Source organism: Ursus arctos, unplaced genomic scaffold (assembly GCF_023065955.2).
Source record: "Ursus arctos isolate Adak ecotype North America unplaced genomic scaffold, UrsArc2.0 scaffold_36, whole genome shotgun sequence".
Lineage (NCBI taxonomy): Eukaryota > Metazoa > Chordata > Mammalia > Carnivora > Ursidae > Ursus > Ursus arctos.
Genome location: NW_026623050.1, coordinates 2,737,178 through 2,753,206, shown reverse-complemented (window position 1 = coordinate 2,753,206; position 16,029 = coordinate 2,737,178). Strand labels below are relative to the sequence as shown.

Here is a 16,029-nt window from a genome sequence, read left to right as displayed (position 1 = left end):
CTTGTTCTAAGGAAATGGAGAAAAACAGAGACGGGGGGAAAAAATGAAATTTGGGGTGCTTTGCACCTTCTAATTTAAAAAAAATTCTTTTGTTGAAACATTTGTGTTGTCCTATGTGTTATCTGAAATCCATTTATTTAGATTTCCTCCTCTATGTTTATTTAACTTATATCATCACCATCTGATTTTTTGGGTACAGAATCAATGGTCCTCATAATTCCAAGTAACAATGAAAAAATGCCAGTGTTCAGAAACATGAAATACAGATTCATTAATAGAAAAATCTAGCATAAATAACAGATCCCTACAATGTGTTTAAAAAACACATCTGCAAGCAACTTGGAAATACACATTCACCATCTCAAGGAGCTGTTTAGGCCATCTTTAAAGATTTTATTTATTATCTATTTGGGAGAAAGAGACAGAGAGAGAGAGAGAGCGCGCGCGCGAGCACACACATGAGCCTGGTCCGTGGGGGAGAGGGTGGGCAGGGGGAAGGAGCAGAGGGAGACGGAGAAAATCCCAAGCAGGCTCCAAGCTCAGCACAGAGCCCAACGTGGGGCTCAATTTCACGACCCTGAGACCATGACCTGAGCTGAAACCAAGAGTCCGATGTTTAACTGAGCCACCCAGGTGCTCCTAGGCCATCTTTAGTAACTTTTAATTCTTTTTAAAAGTTGTTTGTGGGTCACCTGGGTGGTTCAGTCAGTTAAGCATTTGCCTTCTGCGGGGAGCTTGCTTCTCCCTCTCTCCCCCTGCGCGCGAGCACACACACACACACACACACACACACACACACACACACTCTCGCTCTCTCTCAAGTAAATAAATAAAATCTTAAAAAAAAAAAAAAAAGGTTGTTTTCTTTTCTCCCCCTGCTTCTAGGAATCCAAGCTCTGAGGCCTTCAGAACCTGAGCCCGCTGAAGAGAGGCAATGGTGTCTTTGTTAGTGAGAATCCTCATCTCTGTGATCTAACTCAGATCACCTGGGCCACACACCCTCCTCCCAGAGTCCTGCACGGTATCTCTCGCCAACTCTCCATCATTCCTTGGGCTAGTCTCTGATCCACTACTGATACATAATGTGTGAGCCTCAAAAAGTCTGTCAAACAGAATTGCTAAAAAGAATTTCTTTTGTATCTCCCTGCCCCATATTCACTCTCCACTTACTGCTGCCCAGTCTCAGGTCAGACTATTTCAAACCAATGCCTAAGAACTTGAGAAATTCTACAGGATCGAACTAGTAAGTCCTATTAGTAAGTCACATGCCACACTGAATTATTAGGTTAAGAGAAAAATAACTTCCAAGACCCAGTGACTCTTTAATAACCATAGAAGCATAGCTTTTGGGTTTTATCTCCTCTTACAGAAGCCTAAAGTTTATTTGGCATGCCAAATTCTAAGTTCCTTGAAAGAAGGATTCAGACCTTATTAACCTCTGCATTTGGCACATCTGAAATGGCAATCAGAGTTCCATACGTGATATTTATAAATGGATAATAACAAGTACTGAGCATCCTACAAGTTGAATGTTCAGTGTATTTTGACAGATTATCGCAGTATAAGCTCTTGAAGGGTTTCCAATCATGTTCTCAACTGGGCCACCAAGTACAAACGGTGTTGAGAGCAGCTTGCTTTCTTTTGGTAAATTTCCTTAGGATCTGTCCTGTAATGCGGCTAGTTTGCCAGATTGCTTTCACCACAGGATGTTAAAACAACATAATAATCAACCAAACTATGTTAACCAGACTCCCCAAAGGCATATATTCCATGAAATAAGTAGAAGCAGTGCAATTTCACAATAAGTATAATATCGTTTAAAATTCTGTTGCCAACAATTCTCAAAGGTGTTCTCTCTCCATGGGCTCGCTCTTCATACAAATACCTGGAATTCTTTTTCAGTCGTTATCCTTGTAACTTTCATAATAACCCATTGGAACTTCAGAATATAATTTTTTCTTTTCTCTACTTCTGCTTATCTTCTTCATCTCCTCCACTCTTCCTCTTATTCTTCTCCCACTCTCCCTCCACATTCTCCTTTTCATTCTGGATACTGCCCATGTTAGCAGAGTTCCCATTTCCCCATATTTCATTTCCTTACATGCCAGGCATCCAACAAGTTTTATTCTAACCACTGTCAGCCGGATCATTAACCAGGTACTGATATAGAGAGAAAGGGAATCTGTTTTATAGGAGATGTCCCCCTGAAGTATAAATTAAGTCAATCACTTTTTGAGTAATTGTATAGGCGAATATTCAAAATAGTCACTTTAGGAGGCTTTACTTCTTCCAACGATACAGATACTGTTAAAACCCTGGAACTTCTCCTGGGAAGTTCTCTTCAGGGTCTATGGCACATTTTATTGGAGAGCCATTTAGATGTATCAATTTGAGTCCTTTTTATTTAAAAATGGTCCAGAGAATGGAAGGGATAAACAACAGCTTTATTAGATCTCACCATAAGGCAGAAGCTTTTTTACATACAAATATTCTTAGAGCTAAGCCTTCTTTCAACTAAAACTCTGGCTGTGCTCAGATGATCTTGTAGGAGCTGCCTTCTCGTAGTAGAAGACAGGGTTTCCATCTGCCTTAAGGAACTGCAGGCCTGAGGACAATCAGACTCATCTAAAAAAGGGAGCTGTCTCTACAGTCCTTTCTTGGCTTGAAGATCTTTTAAGAAGGGCAGGAAATAAAGATCAGGGGTCTTTTCCACTGGGAAGCCCCTCCCTACGAGCACTCAGTTATGGAAACTGCAACAGACAACGTAGAACAATAATGAAGGCCATGAACCCCTCCCACCTACTATTTCCAGCTGGGTCGCCTGAAAAAATTACGTATTAGTGCATTACAGTTCACAGATCTTGACAGAGCCTGTGTGTTTTGTCCAGGACTAAGGCCCAGAAGTTCATCTCGAGTTTTATTCACCTTCCTGCTCTCTCCTATTGTTTCCTCACGCCCGCTATTCCTCACTCCAGCGCCCGACACAGTGCACAGCACATGGAGGCATTTGGTAAATATTTGATGTAACCTTAGCATAGTGCCCACGTGTCTTCTCTCCACAGATGCATTACAAGGGGGACAGGAGTTAGGACACACCTTAGGCTATTAGGCTGTCAGATGAAATATCCAGAACACATTGATATTCCTTCTGTCTTTTCTTCTTTCCAACTTGTTTTTCAACCATTAAGACTTTGGGAAATATCATTTGAACTCTGATATAAAGTTACCCACTTTCCTACTGAAAATAATTTCTCCATGCTCTTTTTCTCATCTTCTTTTAAAAAAATTACAGACCTATAATACATATACATAGAAATTTTATGCATCTCTTATATATATTTACATGTAAAAGACCTAGGGATGTCTATTTCTAGGAGTTAAAAAAAAAATAGCTATCGCTCTCAGAACCCACAAAAGAACTTCTGAAAGAAGTTCTCCAGCTAAATATTTTGTGTGTTAAATTTTCTTTTCATAAAGCCTCCTTGGGCGTTCACATGGTCAGTGTCTCAGAAGGCCCTTATTAAAGAGCTAGCATTGGACAGCCAAACCAACTGTGCCAGTTACCAATTCATTGCCTCTCAGCTCCAAAGCCACCCTTCATTGCCTGCTTATGATACTGGAACATTTCTCCCTTGCCAGCTGGCACGAGGTTCATCTTTGTTAGTAGAGGGTGCTGGAGGGACACCAGAAGAGGAAGGAGCGTCTCCTGACTCCCGTGAGCTTCATTTCTTCCCCCTTTGCAGCACTGGGGTTGTCTGGGACACCCAGTGGAGCTGATTTCCCCTATGGACACTCCGATGGCAGAAATTCGATTTGTTCTGGGGCCCTTCACACAAGAGCTCTAGGAAATCATTAAAACTGTATTTAAGTTAATCAGAGGGAAGCATTCCAATCTCTTTATCAGTGATGAGTCTTAGGGTAGATAGGCAACCAAGTTGTAAATGGCAATATATGGTACAGGAGGGAAAATATTCTAGAGGCACTTCCAGGAAAGATTTCTGTAACAAAAACACACAAGACACAGGCAGCTGCATTTTCTGCCTCTGGTGTTGGTGTATAGAGATGTGATGCTTGGAGAGGAGTGGTCATCTTGAGAACCAGAGGAGTAAGAGTTGTCATGCTGAGGATGGCAGAGTAAGAATAGGGTCTGGATCTAGTGGTGTGGTGGAGCTGCTGGATTCCCCAACCCCGAGATCCCCCAGCCTCAGACTTACCATACACATAGTGATTTTTTTTTAAATCCCCATACTGTTTGGGATATTTGTTTTCTGATGAATTACCAACCCAAAACAGCCTAACATTCCTCCAAATGAATTTAACAAACACTCCCAGTCTGTACCCATAAACCCAGCAATCCATTGTCCTGTACTAGAGAAGGCTGGTCCTCATCGGAGGCCCTTACACTCCTAGGCTTTCTTGTTGAGAGACTCCAGGAATCATCTGAAAATCTCCACTCATGGCTACAACAGAGATGGGATCTAGCAATTTGAAGATATGGAAAGACATTCCTTTACTGACTTTAGTAGTCTCCTTGCTTTCTATTTTGGTCACTTTATGAAAACACTGGAATTTATTTTCTATAGCTTATAAGAAGGCAAGATAGCAAAGTAGTTTAAAGAATGAGATCTACAGTCAAAAGGTCTTTGTTCAAATCTTATCCCCTCGACTTTGAGCAAAATAGAGGACACATGGAGCTGTTTCCCACCTAGAACAGAACCTGCTTCATAAGGTTGTACATGGAACTTACTTAGCCCTGAAGGCAGTTAACTTATTTTATATTCATTAAAACCTCAATTTTGCCTCCACAAACAGACTGCCAAAGGACAGAATTTGGGAATGTTCAGAACAATCCAGATAGAGAATTAGAGGCCTGGAAGGAAAAATTCTGCATGGAAATATACCTACTTATTTGGGATTTCATCAAGAATTCTGCGAACTCACATCTTTAGAAAAAGACAGGAGAAATAAGCCCTCCACTCAAAAGGAGGTGCTGATGGAGGGCTTTTTCACCTTCGTGCTGGACAGGACACTACTGATGAGCCCCACCAAGCAGAAATGAGGGGGCAAGTTGAAGATCGCCCAGAAGCTCCCTTAAAGTGTGTAGGCTTAATGTCATGTCTGCGAGGAATGGAAAGAGAATATTTTCGTATTCCTCGAGGAGCAACAAGAAATACTGAAAGGGATGCCTCTTCATTTTGTCTCCCCCCCCCCTTTTTTTTTCAGGTCAAATAGTGGCAGCACTGAAAATCTCACCATAAAGTTATCAGAAAAAAATGCAAAAGACCACCTCTCCTCTCAAAATAAGCTTAAGCACCTCGTATAGTAGCAGACCTTACAAAAAATTAAGTAAATAAATACTGGATGAACACTAACACCGCTACGCGTTCAATGCATCATTTAAGTCTTGGAACATTTGCGAGTGTTTATTTGCAAACATGTGCTTCTGGGCGTTCACATATCCAAATTCCAAATCTGCGTAATTTAAATTCTAAATGTTATATAGATAATGCAAAGTTTACACAAGGGATTCCAAAAATCCATCTTTATGGCACCGACACTACGTAAAGCAGTATTTTCTAGTAATAATGTAAAAACCTTGAATTTTAAAATTGTTTCCTTTAAAAATAATTGCCAGTTTCAGCACCGCACATGGTTTGACAAGGCAATAAAGCTGTGTGACTTCCCAGCCCTGGGCTTTAATAGTTACACCATGACATTTGGTGACCATTAGGCGCACTGAATATGATTGATTCCCTGCCCTCGGTCCACTCTCACTGCAGACCCACCGACAGAATAAACAAACACACACACACCTTTTGGAGCATTAGGACAAGCTTTGAAAAAAGTTCCATTGTTTCCTGAGTCCTTAACTCGTTAGTAAGTATTCAATCATGCATTTCTGGAAGAGGCAATGGAAGGAATCATGAAGGTTAACTCCAAGGGTAGGAGACCATCATGAGTGGAGAGAAAGCCACAAAAAGAGCCAGTAGCACCTTTTTAATTCCCTTAGAGTAAACTCTTAAGATTTATGCTATACTAATTATTATTTGTTCTACAAGATCAGTTGTACTTTATTAAATCCCCTCTTCCACTGGGGAGGAGACAGTTACATGTTTTGATATCTGCCTGTACCACGAGGTAGCCTTGAGCAGTGCCATGTTACATAGAAGTACAAACCAGAGCCCGTGTGTTCTCTGACCTTATGGCGATTTGATATCTAACTAAGCGGGGGCATGTGTTAAGTCCTATTCTGGTCCAAATTAAGAAACTTGAATTAAGAAACTGTTTCAGGAAGTTTAAACACACACGCACCCCGTCTACATGGGAAACAAACCTCAGACCAAACACAGAGGTCTTGCTCAGTGGAAAATTGCTAAAGTATAGTGCAGAAGCCCTAGAAACACCTCGTATTTGCCAAACAGATTTCACACGAGCATCTCCCTTGCAGCGCGGGCGATCCCGCCACTTTGTACCACCCCACTTACTACTGCATAGGGCTTGATGCGGATGAATACAGGCTTTCTCAGATCTTCATGTGTCCCTTTATTTTTCAGATCATCTCTAAACCGTGCCCTTAAAAATAATCGCCTTTGAGAATCTCTAGAAAACTAGAATTTATCTTTCTTACCTAGGTTCATTTTCCTCCCAAAACACACCTATCTTGCGGGGTTTTTTTGGTTTTGTTTGGTTTTACATGAAATAAAACGTAACCGGCCATTTTCAAATACACAATCAACCCAGTTTACTCTAATAGAGTTATTAGTACAAAAAGCACCTTATCCATAGCATGTAGATGGCTAATGAAGGAATGTACCTACAAGATATTTTGCCTGCTCAAGAATGCCAAGACCTCCAATATTTTTTTTTCCTCTAAATTCTCTGTTAAACTAATTCTGTGTGATAGGCAGATATGTCCTCCACATGGTGGTGAATTAAAATTCAGCTTTCAGTGAATAAGATTAATTGCCTCTTCAGACAAAGCTGGATTTGCGCTCCTATTAGAGAAAGGGGAGGGGGAGAAGCAAGGGGCAGGGTGCCAGCTAGACTGCAGTATTCAGTTACACGTGAAATGATTTGTAATTCTGAGTAATCACTTAGGACAAGCCCTTGCACCATTTTATCTATACATGACTCTAGGCCAAAGTCAATACTCATAGTAAAATAATGAGATGAAGCTAACTGAGCCCTTTTATTAATGCTCCAAGGAGCAAATCTGATGCTCGAGTTTCTCCCATTGAAAGTATCCACTTCTTCCTAAAAAACTAAGAAGTGGGTCAGGATGCCCAGTAGCAGCCAGGGTACCTGCTTCAGCAAAATCATAAATAACCAACCCTTTCTGCCTTCCCCCTTTCTGTTTGTGCACCAGGCTTTACCCAGCTGCAGGTGAAAACACATGAATTTTGCATTACCTCTAGGCTCATTAAAGAGATCTGGCTCTCTCCTAATAGCTTCCCCTCACTTAGGGGGAGACACACACACACACACACACACACACACCCCATGATGAACCTTAAGAGAAACAATGCATAAGACTTGCTTTCTCTTCCTCATCAGTCTTATAAAGAAAATCAACTGTTCTAGCAAATGCACAGCTTGGTGACAGAGTCAGCACGAAACTGTGAGGAAAATGAGATGGATCACCAGCTGTCCCAGTTTCCTGGAGATGAGGTTTGGGAAGGGAGAGGTTGCTGAGACGGGAGGGGAAGGAAGCGTGTAGGGAAATCCTTGCTTTTAGCCCTTAAGGTTGTTTTTCCCATGTTACCCCCGGTCAGGTGGCCAATCTGGCCGATGGAGAAGGGCATCAAATGGAGCCCTCACTGAGGCGTGGGCAGTGGAGGACTCTTCCCCGTGCTGGTTGAAGGCTTAGAGATCCACTCGAAAAACGTCCACAAAAATATTATCCTTAATGTCGTTTTCTAAAACTTGGAGAAGCAAACTAATTTATGTGAGCAAAATGGTCTTTTACTGGAAAAACCCCACAGAACATTTCCACTCATCACCGGAAAAAAAAAATGTCCAAGCTTTTACTTACCAAGGCAGAATCTCCATACACATGTACTCCAATATAAGACAACACAGGTATAACAGAAGGAATAAACATACCTGCATTCGAATTCCAGATCTGTCTCCTATTCGCTAGGGGACTCTTCCGAGTCTCTTGGCATCTCTGACCACGATCTTCTCATCTGTAAAGAGAGGATCACACATTTATAGGCAAATTGTGACAAGTAAAGCTTACTTCAGCATCAAGGGCATAAACATCATTACCCACATCTCTCCATCTCCTGGATTATTCGTATTTCCAGGATTATGAGACAGCTATAAACATAGACCATATAGAGATCTCGATTAAATTACTAATATTTCTCTAATTAGAGCTTTCGGTTGGTGATCAAAATAGCGTTTTTTGACTTCCACTTCCATTGGTGCGCTCATTTGTAGAAAAAGCCGACAAACATGAAATTCCCCTTAAGGAAGCTTAATCACAAACCAGTCAGTCACGAGCCGAAGAGAAATTGCTAAAAGATCCAAGTACCTACACACTGAGTACATACCAAATGCACGTTAATTCCATTGTTCTCAGCCATACTTTGGTTTTTCACACGAGCTGAACTTGGAATGGTATATTTTAAATGGAGATTTTAGGACACACAGTTCCGGTAACTCTACAGCTTGCAGTGTCCTGGGAGACACCTTCGGTCTAATGAGGACTCAAGGTATGCAGCACACACATTCACATGAATTGCCGGACAGACAGGGAAAAGGACCTTCGGGTAGAAGACAAAACAAATATGAAGTGACCAACACCTCGGAAAGCTTGGCATGAGAGGGAGCACGCGACAAGTCTGATGCAGGGGCAGAAAGAGCCGGGAGAAACAGAGGAAGAGAAGGTAGCGTCAGAAGGTATTTATTGGCAATTCTGAAGTGTTTGCACCTGATCTAGAGGCCAAATCTCTGAAATTTTAGCGTGACAAAGAATCACACGGGGAGCTTGTTAAAAATGCAGAGTCTACGGGGCACCTGGGCAGCTCAGTCAGTTAAGTGTCTGCCTTCGGCTCAGGTCATGATTCCAGGGTCCTGGGATGGATCCAGTCCCATGTCGGACTCCCTGCTCAGTGGGGAGCCTGCTTCTCCCTCTCCTTCTGCCCCTCTACCTGTTTGTGTGTGCTCTCTCTCCCTCTCTCTCTGAAATAAATAAATAAAGTATGTTTAAAAAAATACAGAGTCTAGGGGCGCCTGGGCGGCTCAGTCGGTTGAGGATCCAACTCTTGATTTCAGCTCAGGTCATGATCTCAGGGTCCTGGGATCGGCCCCCCACCCCCCACCCCTCGTGGGGCTCCACGCTTGGAAGGGAGTCTACCAAAGATTCTCTCTCCCTCTCCCTCTTCCTCTGCCCAACCCCCACCTCCTGCCTGCCTCTCTAAAATAAATAAATAAATCTTTAAAAATACAGTCTAGGTCCTGCCACCATCAGTTCTAATTCAGAAATCCTGGTGTGGTTCCTCAGCATCTGTTTTCTTTTTTCTTTCTTTCTTTTTTTTCCCCTGAGTGTCTGCTTTCTAACAAGCTCTCCAGGTGATTCTGATGGAAGGGGATACACAAAACTGAGAAACATGGCTGCAGGATATGGGGAGTCATTAGGGATTTATCAGGACAGTGGTATAATCAGATATATGACATGAGAAGATGAATAGTTCCTAGAGAATAAATTGGAAGACGAAGCCTAGAAGGAGGTGCATAATCCAATTGGGAAGCTTTTTGACTGGGGCAGGACAGAAATAATGAGACACTGAACTGAGTACCATTAGACGAGAATATAAAGAAGAAGTATAAAAGTTTAACAGGACATAGTGGCTTACTGCTTGGAAAAGGAAGGAATCTAACATGACTTCAAGTTTTCTGCTTTAAGTTCTGCTGCTGATGATTATGTTTGTTGAAACAGCTTATACAGGAACATGAACAATTTGGGGAATATAAGTTAAATTTTGCATATATCAGGTTTAGTAAAAATTAGCTTTTAGTTAAAAGTATGGGCTCTGGGATCAGATAAGCTGGGTTTAAAGCCTATCTCTGCCACTTACGTTCTGTGTGATGTGGCAAGTTGCTTTACCTCTTAGATGTAAAAGTGGGGGAAAAGTTCAGGGATTTTGATACGTATATCAGTTAATATAAGAAAAGACTTTAGTACAGTGCCTGGAGGTGATTCATAAATACCAGGGATATTAATAACTGCTGTTATTTGTAATGCCATCATCATTAGCTAGCTGGAGATATTCCATAGACAGATGAAAATATCATCCAGATGATTATTAAAACTTTGCCACAGATAAGATCATCCAGAAACATTTGAAGAAGCAAGGACTAATAGAGTCCAGGGGAATATAAATGCTTTCGTTCACAGATGAACTGGATGAAGCTAAGACTCGCATGGTCACACAGAAAGAAAGTAAAGCAGAAGATATTGTAGGTCAAGGGTGTGAGGTAGAGAAAGTTATCAATAATGTCACATGCTTCAGATGGTCGGATAAAATAAAATAAAACAAAATAAGATAATATAAAATAAGTCCACTGTATTTGACAAGTGGGAAAACGAGTGACCTTAATTAGAATGATTTCAATGACTTACGAGGTTGCAGAGTGAATGGGAGCTGGGTGAATAACGAAAATGATGGTGTGAAAGGACAAACTCTGTGGTAGCAAGAGGAGTCATAAGGTAGAGAAGGGCTGGGCTTTCTTTTTTTAAATGGAATGTGCATGACCACATTTGCAGGCTTAGAGAAAGGACCCAGTGCAGGGGAAGAAAGTCAGAGTCATTGTTGGAGGAGAAACTGAGAGGTAACAGAAAGGATGAAATAGACCAAAACAAAACACACACACACACACACACACACACACACACACACAAACTATAGGCAGGTTCTGGCCTTGGACCAAGGAGGGAAACTTCTTCCCTTGGCTCTGAAAGGAAGGACACAAAGAAGTGGTCAAAATTCCAGAAACCGGAGGTGCAGAATGCAAAGATGAGTGCATTCCTGTCAGAGAACACTAAGTTTCTCCCCAAAATAGGGGAGATCACTGGTGAAAGTGAAGTTGCTACACTGGGAGGCAGGTTAGGCACGAGAGGAGAGGTCGGAATTCGGAGTAATAAGGGACAAGGGAGTTTACGAGGGGCTGTCACACCACCCCTCAGTGGCGCTGAGGCTTCACGCTCTGTACGCTCACTAGGTTTTCTCTTCTTCTGAAGCTTGGGTGGTTGTAAGATCAGAGAAGATGGATTGTGGGTTTAATTTAAATTTTACAGAGCAGATGCAGTGGAAGCACAAGGCAATAAAAAAAGGATGATGTTGGAGAAAATGGAGTTAAAGTAATAGACGGAGATTTAATAGAGAAGAAAGTGAAGGTAGATGAAAGCCAATGTCCGGGAGCCAACTCTAGGGAGTGGCGGGCTCAGAACAGACAAAGAAGAGCAAAGGAATAAGAAAAGTGGAAAGACAGGGGCGCCTGGGTGGCAGAGCGGTTGAGCATCTGCCTTCGGCTCAGGGCGTGATCCCAGCGTTCTGGGATCGAGCCCCACATCAGGCTCTTCTGCTATGAGCCTGCTTCTTCCTCTCCCACTCCCCCTGCCTGTGTTCCCTCTCTCGCTGGCTGTCTCTATCTCTGTCGAATAAATAAATAAAAAATCTTAAAAAAAAAAAAAAAGTGGAAAGACAGAACTGGGGGATTAGAGTATAAATTAGGCGCATATAATCTTAGAGGCAAAGGAGTCTCAGATGTTGATAAAATTGTGTGGATGGCCATGGACGGGACTGCCGTGCAGACATTTCATGACCGCTGTGGAGAGGTGAGGCACGGTCGCCCCTTAGGCTGGAGCAGACGGTTGGTGTTCCTCCACCCAGGACTGGGGATCTGGACCGTGAAGAATTCTGGAGAGGTCTTGGGCTTGGAGGGACTGGCAGAGGGATGGTGGGAGCATTGGGGCAGAAAGGGTTTCGCACCCAGTGCCTCACCATGTGCTGGCTGAACAGCCGTTCTAAGCCATGAACTGTGACTGAAGAGGAGGAAAGATGATCATTGAGGTTGAAGAAGGTAAGGAAAGGTGCTGATGTGTCTTCCACATGAATGTGGAAAACCTCTAGGGTGGTGAATGGAATTGATGTGGAAAAATATTCCATGGTGCTTCATCCTGCAATGAATGCACACAAGTGCCCTGGTGATTGGTACAAAACATCCATGAGGAAACACTGACCACGTGTTTGGCATGGCAATCCAAAGCAGACAGGAATCTCCCAATAAATGTACAAAATCAACCATATGGAAGCAACAATTTGACATTTAGGAAGTTAACCTCTATTCTGCTTAGAAATACGGGAATCAGGAGAGACTATTCAAGGCATTGTTTTGGGTTTTGGTTTTGTTTTCACTTTTCCTTCTCTTCCAACGCATAGACCCAATTCTGAGGTTTACTTTCTGCCTCTCAGCCTGGAATATCTGGCGATTGTTCATGTCGGCTCTCAACTTCCCTTTTGTCCTTCGGCCTATATAGGTACATATTGCCATTATTGTCATTATTCTTTGACACTCCAAATAAAGCCAGTTTACGAACGTGTTTATTTGACTGTCATGAGGAGACATTTTATTTGCCTTTTGTTGAAAATGGGCCCATTTGAGCAGGAACTGGACTGGGATCTGGATGTGAACCCTGGAACCCTAAAATCCCAACCATGCATAGATCTCTCCCTCACACTGTCCTTCTTTCTTTGCTTCCTCCTTACCATCCTAACTTCCTGTTTCTTTTTGTCATTCTCTTTTATTCTTTCCTCCCTCTTCCTTGTTGAATTAAATCTGACATCATTCTTGAATATTCTAAAGCCACACAGATGCTACCTCTCCCTCATCTCCGAACCTAGACTCTCTATAAAGAAGAAAGAAGCAAAGACAGACCCATAAATAAAACTCTACTTGTCTGGGCACCAGGGAATCCACATCTATTTGTATCATTAACTTGCCTTTGTGTCTTGTAAACCCAAATTTAGTTATATACTTCCCAAGTTTTGGCCATGGCCTCTGATAACTCAAATTGTCTCCCTCGGTTTCCCCTGTAGAAAAATAGCTATCGTTTACCCCATCATTCTTCTGAAGCTGGTAACAGATTTAATAGTTTAAGCTACTCTGTTAAAAAGGAAATATCTTTTTAAAGTCAAAATAAAGCTGGTGTGACTGGAAGATTGGCACCATTAAAAGCATGTTACTTAAGTATCTAAGATGTATGCTAAACATAAGTGGTTAAAATAATTTAAAATGTTTTTATTGTAAATTAAAATGAACATTTAAACCCCATCTTTGAGTGAAAATTGACCTATTTGAAGGATTTTCTCATTTAGCCAATGTCTCATTGTCTACAACACAAAGATAAAAGGAAGTATTTGTATTTAGGCTTGTGTAAAACTAAAAATACATAGATTTGATGCATAGAAACGGACTTAGTAAAAAGTGAGCCTTTTTTATGTTGAATAAAATAAAACAACGAATAGTTCTTGATACGCACTTAAGAATATATTGTTTGGAAAAGAGTATCTCAAAAACCTATTGTGTCTTTTTTTTTCCTTCTTCTTCCTCTTTGAGTAACTCAGGCAGGAAACCTCAACATTTTATTTGATTATTTAAGAGTTCCCTTTGGAGTGGAAGTAGATAGAGCTTGATATCTCTATGTATAAATAAATAATTTGAAGGTTTCTATGTCCAGATAAAATTCTAAAATCAGATAAGTGGGTTTCATTTTAACTCTTGTTATTTTAGTGGTGGGAAGCCTAGTTTTTCCCTCCCCTTCATGGCCTGTAGTCCTCCCAAGATGGCTCCCTCGGGCTCTCCTGCGGCCTGAGGGGTGTATTTAGGATCTCATCAGCCCTTTCAGTCTGATTGCCATTCTGCATTTTAATCTCCGCTCCTCCGCACTCAAATAAATTGGGAAGAACTGCATCATCTCCCCTTTCTCTCCACCTCCTAATCCACACTCAGTCCACAGCAGCACAGCAGTTCTAAATGCCAGATTATAGATTTGCTTCATTATGAAAACGTGTTTGGTGACACTTTTCTTCTGACAGTCAACAATGTAAGAGTCAGCAAACAAGCTTATGACTGTGTGTGCCATTTCATATCATGATGGTTGTTAGTGATGGCTGCATGCTTTATAAAAAGGTAAATGGAATTCATCAGTTCATTTCTTAATTTTTTTTAACAAATATTTGCTTAACACCTAAAATATGCCAGGAATTAGGCGAGGCATTCAGAAAACAGAGATGAATAAACATGTTCCCTGCCTTCAAAAAAACCTCACAGTCAAGTGAAGAGACAGTCACGTAAATAAATTATTATAATAAAGTAAGACCAAAAATAAAGTATAAAATTCTATTTCAGCACAGAGGATGAATGACTAACAAGACTGAGAAGAAGCTCAGGAAAAGTCAAGTTGGATAGCGCAGAGAGGACAGGGTTTGAACCATCTTTCAAAGAGGAATATGAGACAATAGAGGGAAGCCATTTCCAGCAACCGCACACGGAAAAGGAAAAAAAATAACAGTTACATACATGTCAATAGTTTGGCATATAGAGAACATAAGATGACAGTTAGCATATTGCTGGAATTGAACATCATAAACTCCTGTGAGGAAATAATGACATTTGCTTTCAGTATCAGGGTTTCCTTAACGTAGTCTATCCCTGAAGTCTCAGGGTAAAGCAGAAGGAGGCAGGTATGGCTCCCAGAGTCATAAAAAACCGAATCCGATTCATGACGCCTTCCAGGAACAGATAATGTGGTAATCCAAGCCCAGTTTGAAGGAGTGCCTTTGACAAATAAGGAAAAGGTAAAGGTGGTTTTTCAAAGACAAAATAAAACGTACATTATCCCTGTGTGGCCCTATCACAGCACAGGACAGAATTTGTAGGAATTGAGAGAACTGTAATACCTAACAGAGCTCATCCCCAAAACCCATACCACAAGCAGGGTCGTTCTTTCAAAGGTCCTCTTTTCTTATCACAGCTTTGTTCTTCTGGAGCATTCCCACTACGGCCATTCTTTGATGTCACAGAGAACTGCAATCCTCTATCCTTACTGCTTCATTTCTATCGACCAACCCCCTCAGGAATTCACTTCCCTCCTTCAATAGCCCTCGTTCTGGAGCCCTTCTTTAGAATGACTCTTTTGCAAATACCCTCAATTCCCTGGGCTCTTTCTCCTTCCATCACATCCAGTTTGTAACCCCCACTGATGAGTCCAGCAATGTGCTTCCTCCAGGCCAGCATCCATGGAGCTAAACACTGCTGGACAAGAATCTTACAACAGAGAAGCTTTGAGTTTGATTCATTAATGGTCACCAGCCTCAAATGCTCATTCAACACTGAGAGACCAGAGTGATCCCCCCTAACCACCACAGCGACTGGTCAGCACCTTGTCCATGTGCCTCCTACTGTCCAACTTTCTTTTGTTCTCAGCACATCACCTGCTTCAAAGTTCCCTGAGGACGTAGAAACCACATAATACATTCCACAGTACCTCCTCATTACCAGATCTGTATGTGCGGCCATCCACTCATCGTCCCTCTTGCTATGAAGGAGGAGCCAACCTTTCTTTCAGAATCCTATCTGTCCCGTGTCTCAGGTAACCATCCCCTTTCCTATTTCTTCCACTTCTCTCTAATGGATCATTTTCATCAGCAGTTCCTACGTTCTAAAAAAAAAAAAAGGAGAATCAAAACAAATCAAATTCCCTTGATTCCACATCCCCAATTAGTATCTAATTTCTCAGCTTCCCTTCAGACCCAAGTTCAACTCCACTTTCCCCAAGGCAATCTTGCTTACACCCCCACAATCCCAGCTCCTTCTCAGATCACCGCCGATTTCTATCATCAAACTAGTTCTTGCATTACTCAACCTTTCAGCAGTGTTCAAAATCCTTTCCCACCCCTTCCCTCCTGACACAGCCTTTTTGCTTCTGCAATCCTATATTCTCCTGGTCATATTTCTATTCCT

General features: G+C 41.7%; 1 long non-coding RNA gene across 1 annotated transcript in view; it reads right to left on the bottom strand.

Annotated features, from left to right (window-relative positions):
* The window catches only part of LOC130542500 (uncharacterized), a 121,921-nt gene extending 106,203 nt beyond the window's left edge, over nt 1–15,718 (bottom strand). Inside the window, exons 1-2 of the long non-coding RNA XR_008957101.1 lie at nt 15,554–15,718; nt 8,104–8,186 (exon numbers count right to left, since the gene is read on the bottom strand). This is a non-coding gene — a long non-coding RNA (uncharacterized LOC130542500). The remainder of the gene's footprint in view (nt 1–8,103; nt 8,187–15,553) is intronic.
* Nucleotides 15,719–16,029: the final 311 nt, after the last annotated feature.